General features: G+C 35.5%; 2 protein-coding genes across 5 annotated transcripts in view; one reads left to right on the top strand and one right to left on the bottom strand.

Moving 5' to 3' along the window:
- Window positions 1-9921, bottom strand: part of LOC106878096 (sulfotransferase 1C4) — a 62037-nt gene that overhangs the window by 27405 nt on the left and 24711 nt on the right. The gene's annotated exons all lie outside the window — the stretch shown is intronic.
- The window catches only part of LOC106878100 (pleckstrin homology domain-containing family B member 2), a 25733-nt gene continuing 23498 nt past the window's right edge, over window positions 7687-9921 (top strand). Inside the window, exon 1 of one of the 3 annotated variants that reach the window (XM_014927204.2) lies at window positions 7687-7931. The gene's annotated coding sequence lies outside the window, so the exon portion shown is untranslated. Of the gene's footprint in view, window positions 7932-8534; window positions 8794-9719; window positions 9740-9921 lie in introns of those variants that run through there. The other 2 variants (XM_014927209.2, XM_014927208.2) reach the window with 2 other exon arrangements.

Raw genomic sequence — 9921 nt, 5'->3', positions numbered from 1 at the left:
AGGTCATCCCATAAATGATGCGTTTTTTATACTTTTTTTTTCAAAATTAAGATGAACAAAGTTCTTTTTAAATCTAAAAATATACTCTCCTTCATTTTCTACAATGCTCTTCCATCTATCTAGTAGACTCGGAAGTCCCCTCTTTCAAAATTCGCTTGTCCATGACAAACAATACTCCTCCATTACTGTTCAGACCTTGTCTACAGAATTCCTATTTTTTCCATCCAAATGATTTTGAAAACTGCGGAATAAATGATAATCAGATGGGGCAATGTCCGGCGAATATGGTGCTGCAGCCTTTAGAATGTCATCCTTGCTGTTATCCTGATGGAAGAATACCTTTCGATTTGAAACCAAAGATGGTCGTTTTTCTACTAGTGCAGGTGTCGATGAATGGCTGAATGACCAAATGTTTGAGAAACACTGTTTTAATAATTTCCAATGTTATTTGAATTAGCATGAAAAATATTGTTATTGTGTTTTAAGGTTGTTTTTTTTTTCTAGAGATTTATTTTTCTACAATATTTATCAGTTTTGAAATTTGAATATATTTTACCAATTTACAGACATATGACGATGGAATGCCAGGTAGAAAAAACAAACAAACAAACAAAAATGGATGAATTTATCTGACGAGCCAGATAGCTCCCTTCAGAGATAATCTGGGACCAAAGAACGACCACTACAACATCAGCAAGAACTACGGTAACATGATTGATCGCTGCTGTTGTGAAATCTGTCAAAGCCAAGCAAAAATACTCCAGTGAAAATAAAACAAAATCTTGATGACAATTACATCAACTTTAATGTCTGATCACGCAGACCCTTTTAAAATCCCAAGAATGCATTTCTTTCTTTTTTTTTGTATATTTATATTATTTTAAGCATTTTATTTGTCTTTTTGCTTTTTGTTGTTCTTTTTTACATGGTTTTTCGCCTAATAGACTGGAAAGACACTTATTGAAATGAAATGCAGCTTCAGGCTAGAAATTAATGCAGACTGCGGAATAAAACCATTTCCTTTGACTTGACATGAGTAATCACATAATCAAAAGATAAGAAGTCCTAGCATTGTTATTCAGTATTCTATTTTCTACCATTGTCCATTTCGTTTCAGGCTCCCTCCATCTAATAATAAATCAATTGGTTTACGTTCACTATTCATGCTTTTGATTATTCCCGTACCATTACACGGACATTAGAACACGACAATTTCGTTTAAGGAACCTCGAAAAGAGATAAAGGAAATGATGGAGGAGGAGGAGAAGGAGGAGTCACTGAAGAGGGGAAACAATGTAAGCGTGTGTGTGTGTGTGTGTGTGTGTGTGTGTATTTACCTGAATGTGTATATGCATGACTGTGCATGTGTGACTTTGCTAGTTAATCTGCAAGAAGAGGCAGTGGCAATAATTATCTGTCCAGTAAATGACTGTGGATTAACATGCAGGAAACTACCTACATGTTACACACACACACACATTTATATATGGATGTGTATGGACGTGTATGCATGTCCATGTATGTATGCACCTACATATGTGTGTGTGTGTATGTATGTATTTATATGTGTGTATATGTATAAGTGTGTGTATATATAAATGATATATATATCTTACAATATAGTACAATATACTATTATATTATGTAATATTATTATATTATATAAATTCCACCCACAAGGCACTGGTCAATCAAGACACTTTTCCAGCAAACATTTTAGCCACACAAACATTAGTGAAATTTTCACAACCATGGACACCGCCCCTATGGATGCTCTCTTGATAGCATTTGGTGATCTTGATCATTGATCTTCTAGGATTCCTCTGCTCAGCATCAATGTAAAAAGCACCATTGGCTCAGTTGAGCTCTTCTGCTACCCCTTCACAATCTGCCATGCTGCAATCCCATGACTTTGCTGTGTCCCTGGCAGGGTGGCTGGACAGGTGCTATAACTTGCCAAAGGGCAACTGGTAACTAAGTGTACAATCATCTGTGAGGTATTTTCAAGATACCCACATACCCAAGTTAATTAATAATTTACTTAAAATATTTTTTCATTAGTTAATTGTTCATAGCAGTCTTTAAATAAAATGTGACTTTCTCCTAAATAAAATTCTGACTGTTTTCTGTGACTATTTTCTTCCATGCACCTGTCTCACAAACTCGCTATTGCATCCCTCTGCTTTTGTATTACTATTACAGTGGCTTGTTTTACTCCTCTGTTGGATAACAGCCTCCTTTCATCCCATCAGCTTTAATGGCTTTGAAAAGGCCTATGGGCACCGATCCTCCTCCTCTAACTAAGCCATTAAAATGATATAAAAAAAACCCGAAAAGGATGAAGCAAAAACACAACTCCTGTATATATGTAAAAGTGTGTCATGTACGTAATATGAGTTTATAAATGTGAAGTGGATGTTCTTGTTTCTCAGATTTCATGTGAAGAGATAATGTGTATATATGGATGTATATAGGACTTGGTTTGTTTAATAAATATTCCGTGTGACTGTACTTTATTGTGTGACTCTCTCTTTCTCTCTCTCTCTCTCTCACACACACACAAATACCAAATGTCTCAATCAATATCCTCGACCCAGAAACTCAGATGTGTTTCAGATCACTTTTTGCAATCAAATACGTTCTGCTTTGAAAAATAAAAAGTAGTGATTTTTTTTTGTTTTTAGTGTGTGTTTGATTAGTTATTCATTTATTTATATATTTCTTCCTCTTCTTCTTCTTCTTCTTCTTCTTCTTAATACTATTATTATTATTATTATTATTATTATTATTATTATTATTATTATTCTAGAAGTGCACTTCAAGTTATAATTATACAGAAATAACAGGATGGTCAAGGCTGGAAGTTCTATGATCATAGGTCTCCTCAATCATAAGTGATGTGAGGGTAAACGACAACAACAACAACAACAACAACAACAAAAACTGGAACAAACCTCAAGAGGTCATCTGTTCTGTTTGCTTTGTCATCATAGTAGAAGTGATGGTAGTGGTGGTCTTAGAGGTAGGGGTGGTAGCGGCACAGAATTGATGTCTTCTTGAGATCTGTCAGCTCAACTCTTTATTGTTTGTACATCATATAGTACCAAACAAAAAAAAACAAAAAAAAAAAAATCACAAACTATTCAGACTCTCATCCAGGTTGTACAAACTGATATTCAATAAGACAGATGCTGCTGGATGTGAATTATGACAGTGAAAATATATCAAAGATGACACAGGAAGAGCAGGGATATTTTCATTCTGATCAGGCTAAAATTATGAGATGTGTGATTACTACAGTGTTGTATCTTATTTATCCTTTTTAATCTTTGTGTTTTTTGTTATCTTTTTGGACAAATAGATATTTGTATAGACGTATGGACATCTGATATACAGAGGAAAAAGAAGTATTCTTAGGGCATCCATCCATCCAGCCAGCCAGCCAGCCAGCCATCCAAGTCAACCAGCCAGCCAGCCAAGTCAACCAGCCAGCCACCTAACCAACCAACCACCTAACCAGCTAGCCAGTCAGCTGAAAAAGGGTTAAATGTATGTATGTATGTAGGGAGGGAGGGAGGGAGAAGCAGATTATAGATATAGATAAAAACTATAAAGAAAGCGAGGAGCAATATCTAATGTTTCTTTTCCCCGTCTTTTTGCAGAATTTGGTTATAATCTCTGAAGTTCGAAAAGGTATAAGATAAGGGAAATAACTCATGTATGAGCTAGTTGAATATTTGTTGTAATGGGAAAACGACGTAGTAGGAGAGGTACAAGGTAGAGAAAAAGGAAGAGGAGAGTGAGAAAGAGATTGAGATTTATTGAAACATGATTACAGGTAATCCCTCGACTATCGCGGGTGTTACGTTCCACCCCCGCGATAAGTGAAAATCCGCGAAGTAGAAACTACTGCACAGTATATATATTTTTTAATAATTTTTATATATTTATTTTATTTTAAATGCAAAACAACACCACAGAGGAATCAACGTAAGCTTAAATAATAAACCGCGATAATTGAACCGCGATGGGTGAACCGCGATGGGTGAACCGCGATGGGTGAACCACAATACGGCGAGGGATTACAGTATAAGGTATACATAGGTACTTTCATATAAATGTTTTTAGTTTTTTTTTTAAGCTAAAACAATGTAAGTTATAAATTATAAGACACAACACAAGTCAATGGTTTGTACTTTTATCTTATACTTCAATATTTCAGAATTAGGATCTCTTCTTCGGGAAATCTTTGGAGTTATGGTGTTATGAGTTGACTTTTTTATGTATATACACATACATACACAAACACACACCCACACATATTTTATGCCACATACACTTTTGTACATGCAAGTGTGTGTGTGTGTGATGACAGTAAACTCAGTAATGAACATGTCCAGTTCTTATTAATGAACAGCAAAGTGTAAATGACTTTGCAGCTTATTTGACGGTCTGCAGATTTTACCATAAATATTACAAAAAATGTCTCTTCCCAGTTATATGCTATGCAAAATCATCACTATTGGCAGACCTGAACCCAGATACCTTTTCTGGAAGCACTTGCCAAACCAAACCTGCAATCTCAAACCTTGCAAGCCCTTCATACCACTTTCTCCTTTCTATTGGAGAAATACATTTCATAAATCTGATTGTGTTTCTCCTGTATTAGGTTAGTTCAGTAAATAATATTTCTCCAATTGTTTCTTGTTTGTCATGTTCTTCTCTTTCGTCATCACTTCCCTTACGCAACTGTTCAACTAGATAATATACGAGTTATTTCCCTTACCCTATAAATAAGTTTCAAAACTTTTAAAATTATAAACTAATTAGCTGACACTGGTGCCGTCAATAACGAGACTAATTGTAGTATTTTATATATAAATAAGGTAGATAATTATCACACATATAAACATTCACATACTTCCCATGTACACGTACACGAAACACCGATTTTTTCACCCGTTCCTTCCTTATTCTTCTATCACCCCTTCCTTATTCATCTATCACCCCTTCCTTTCTCTCATTGCTATTACTTTCTCTTACTCCCTCTCAGTCAGGACTATTAATCTCACTACTTCTCCTTCACTGAATTACTATTTTCTCTCCTCCTCCGCGGCCGGCGTGATTCTGGACAAATATATATTTATACAAATAAACTTCTAATATAAAGATAAAATTTTTTTCCAAAAAATTTCATCAGTGGCTAGCATATTAAAAATATCTTTTAATTGTTTATATACAAATATACAAAAACAATACACTCATTATTATATTAGATTCTTTGTAAAAAAAAAAGAAAGAAAAGAAAATATATTAAACAAAAAACACTAAGTTGCATCATACCTTTTTTTAAATTTTTTATTCCCTCTCACTTTTCTCCAATATCTGTCATAAGCTTCTATATATACCCAGAAAGTAACTAATCAGTAATTCGATAATTCTACGGATCAGTAAAACATGACATATACCTGTTCTGAGAAATCAGTAAAATCTATTTTTAAACCAGTACCGAATTCGTTTATCTAGTTTCTTCCACTGAGCAATCACCCAAATCCTCGCAGTTGAGCGTGTGCGTGCGTTGTTTTAGAAATTTATTAAAAATCTTCAATCTATTTATTTATATAGGTGCAGGCATGGCTGGATAGCTTAAGGGTAAAAAAAAAAAAATTAATAAATAAAGGGGGCATTTTGGGGTGGGTACAAAAGGAAGTTATCATCGTTATATGAGAACAGTATTTCATTCATTTGTTTACAATCATTCTGAATGAAAAGCGAAAGATTGCGAAATGTTCTGAGACGGCTATCAAATCAACCACAGCACTTGACTGGAAGTTTGTTTTAGAAACCCCGGAAGGTTGAAATACGAAGTTGGCTTTGGCGGGATTTGAACTTAGAACGTAAATGAATGTAACTAAATACCTCAGGTACTTCAAGTAGAACACCAACATACTCAAGCTCCAGAAGCTAAGAAAACTGTTGGTAATCTGTATCAATTAAAGCGATAAATGGTGAAGTCATTTATGGAAAAGGTGAGAAGAGGAAGAGGCAATTGACAAAATCCATATATAAAGAAAATAGTGCTCGACACTGCTGTTGGTGGTGATAGAGCTGGTCAGTTCCACTCAGGGTGTATATATATTTCATCACCACTGCTCTGTCTTTGGAGAAAAAGAACAAAAAAAAAACCCCCAAAAAACCCGCGAGTTGATTTTTTGCGAGGAGTGAAAAATCTAACGTTTCGGAGAGCTGTCTTTCCTCAGATAGAAAGAATGAAGAAGTTGGAGGTTGTGTGGTTGTAAATTACACGCCGGTCTTGGATGAGCATTAACCAAAAATTATCATTGCTATATGAAAAAATATTTCGTTCATTTGTTTACAATCATTATTGCTATCACAATATTGTCTTCATTTGTTTAAAATTCTTACAGTTAAGGCATCACCATGGTCAATGGACAGGCGAATGAGAGAATGGAGATGGTGAAAAAGTGATGTGGAGTGATCGGCGAGGAATGAGAAAGGAGAATAAAGATTGCGGGAATAGTGTTGGCAATGAGTTATTTTAGAGGCAGTATAGAAAGTGAGTACGGTAAAAATATGTTGTAAGAATAATAAAGGAAGCTGGAATGAGAGTGGGTGATGGTGGCGAAGTCATTTACGGGACAGGTGAGAAGATGAGGAGGCAATGGACAAAAGCCATATATAAAGAAAATAGTGCTCGACACTGCTGTTGGTGGTGATAGAGCTGGTCAGTTCTACTCAGTGTGTATATATTTATTTCATCACCACTGCTTCTGTGCTTTCCTTTTTGTTGTTGTTACTACTGTTGTCGTAGTTGACATTGTTTTTGTTTTCCGTACTTCTTTCGCTTTTCTTTTATCTCTCTAAGGAATTATTTCTTCTTTGGTTTACTTTCTCCGTTTTCGTTTTAAATTTCTTTTTGTTCTTGTATCGAGAGAAAGATAAATAGATAGATAGATAGATAGAGATAGAGAGAGAGAGAGAGAGAGAGTGAAAGAGAGAGAGAACTTAGGATTTCACACGGCGTATTCCATATTTCTTTAAAACTCTTATTTTCGAAATCTGAGGATGCGCAGCTGAAAGATAGGTATAGGACAATGCCATCCAGTCCCCCCTCATCATTGGAGACGAGTACGGTAATCGGCAATGCTAAAAAGACCAGCCCGAAACAAAACAAAAAAAAACAAGGTAGGTAGGAGGACAAGGGAAAGCGGGTGTAAGAGAATTAGGATAGGTGTAGCAGCAGCAGAGTCAGATAGCGGAAGTTATAAAAGAGGGTGTGCTGAAATGGCAGGCCGAGTAGTAAAGTGGAACACGAAGAGGTGAAAAATAATTCAGAACTGCAGGAGAACGGGTACGTGACATGAATACGACCGAAAGATGGAGAGCAGAGTCGACGAACGATATGATGGGAGTAGCCACGTAAGAGGAAAATGGCACGTTTACTTTGAGTTTGCAGCGAGGTCTATACCTTTACTGTAGAGGCAGTGGTGCCAGATGAATTGTGAAAAACGATTACTAGATTAGGTGTTTGTGGGATATGAAGAAGAAAGGTAGAGGTATGGGAGTTAGTAGGTTCGCAAATAAAGCTGTGTGGAGAAGTGAAAGTTGTTGATATAATTAGTCAAAGACATCTAGACTAGAAAAGGAGTTAATTACGACGCGAAAACTTGTCAAAGACAACTACTTTATCCCTTTAAAGCGGTGCGAGAGATCCAGGATTGGGGTTAGCTTGAATATGTAGTCCGGGTCAACCCAGGAATGACGGTAACGATGACGTCAGGCGTAAACAAATCCTCATGACATCACGCTAAAATACAACCAATAGTTGTTTACCGGATGACTTTTTAATTACTGCTCGAAAAATACAAGTTTTCCAACTCCCGGACGTTTTATTACAAATTATTTTTAGCGTAAGTCAACTTTTAAACTCTAAGTTAGCCCTATTGTTTCACACACACAAATAGTATGTATGCGTATATATATATGTTTGTGTGTATGTGTGCATAAAAACGAATTAAAAACTTCATTCAGTGTTTTATACCTTCGTCAATGAATGTATTTTGTCCTGCTTTCTTTTTGTTTTTAATTTTTGGCCACTTATCAGTCTTGTGTCTTGTCTTCTGTTTTAATTCTGTTCATTTCTAAGTTATTTTTCAGAATTATAAATCGATCTCAGTACTTGGTGGGTACGTCATGCTAACCGTCAATGTTTGTGTTATTTGGTAGATTTATGAGAAACAATTTAGCTTTGTGGTTTGTTGTTTTCTATAAGATTCATTGAATTAGGATTTTTAAAAAAAGTATAGCCTGTTGCACATTGTCTTCGAAAATCTTATCTTTAGACCTATCTTTAAAGTTTGCGCATAAATTTCATCATCTCGGGTGCATAAACTAAATGAATACTTAATTATTTTGTGAGGCAAGTGGAAATTCAGGAAGAGATTGTTAAATAATAATTCCTTTAGGTACACGGTTTCACTTTACAAAGTACAGTTTTATCAATTAAATCAAGTTTCCCACAGTTATGACGATCCGACCAGGATTTGAACACGGGGTGTCAATTTCAAACAGCAGTGAATATAGAGCGCCAAACCAGATATTTTAAAATAAAAATTGACTGGTGTTTAGAACTTATAAATATTTACTTCCTAATGTCATTAACCTCACAAAAGTAGAATCGTCTCTCGACCGTCTGCTTATGGGAAATGTAAAATATCAACTTGGATTTCACGAAAAGAAACAAAAAAAAAAACCGACATAAAATATATCCAGGTATCTCTTTTACTTGTTTCAGTAATTTGACTGCGGCCATGTTGGGGCACCGCCTTTAGTCGAGCAAATCGACCCCGGGACTTATTCTTTGTAAGCCTAGTACTTATTCTATCGTTCTCTTTTTGCCGAACCGCTAATTGACGGGACATAAACACACCAGCATCGGTTGTCAAGCAATGCTAGGGGGACAAACACAGACACACACACACATATATATGTATATACATATATACGACGGGCTTCTTTCAGTTTCCGTCTACCAAATCCACTCACAAGGCTTTGGTCGGCCCGAGGCTATAGTAGAAGACACTTGCCCAAGGTGCCACGCAGCGGGACCTTATAAAATGTATATATAAATATGTGTTCTCAAATTTATTCATATACACTGATATCCCAAATGTTGTTTCCAAAACGTGTGTAATCATCTATTATATTATTCGATGCATTCCTGCATTTCTGTCTTTTGTCCCTTACACCTAAGGAGGTAACTTGAATACAGGAATATATACAAAAAAAGAAGGGTGGACGAAGATCTATTTATAAATATATCGATAGATAGATAGTTAAATGAAAGTGAAATAACCTTAGCAAATAGCTGTGGATATCACACTTTTTTTTTTGTACGCGTGGCAGACCAAAGGCCTGAGCCATACTAGGACATTGTCTTTAGTAATTTAATTTTATTTGGTTTATCTAGATAGAAGAAATAATAACAGTTGTAAAATTGCACTCCTTAGGTAATTTTCATAACAAACTATATCTATTCAACATCTATATTTAAATTTGTTTCTGAGATGCCACAGGAAGCTACCAATTATTTGTTGGTGAATCCGTTTCAATAAATATAACACGGCGTATTATCAGTGGTCTTCCCTTGCCACCCCTAATTACTTTCGTTTTCTAAAAACGTACCGCCATGTCTCGAAAACTGCGCAATTAGGGTGACGTATGTATATATCAAATTATACAATCAATCAATATATATATATATATATGTGTGTGTGTGTGTAAAGACGGAAGCGTACCAAATGCACTCCACCCCTATTGCTTTTCCTACTGCAGATTCCGACGTTTTCAGCAACGGAGATACCAATTCTGGCAAAAAAATCAGCATTCCAAACTTTCAGT

This window comes from Octopus bimaculoides, chromosome 19, assembly GCF_001194135.2.
Source record: "Octopus bimaculoides isolate UCB-OBI-ISO-001 chromosome 19, ASM119413v2, whole genome shotgun sequence".
NCBI classification, from domain to species: domain Eukaryota; kingdom Metazoa; phylum Mollusca; class Cephalopoda; order Octopoda; family Octopodidae; genus Octopus; species Octopus bimaculoides.
Note: the sequence above shows the minus strand (reverse complement) of the source record. Positions and strands in the feature narration are given on the sequence as shown.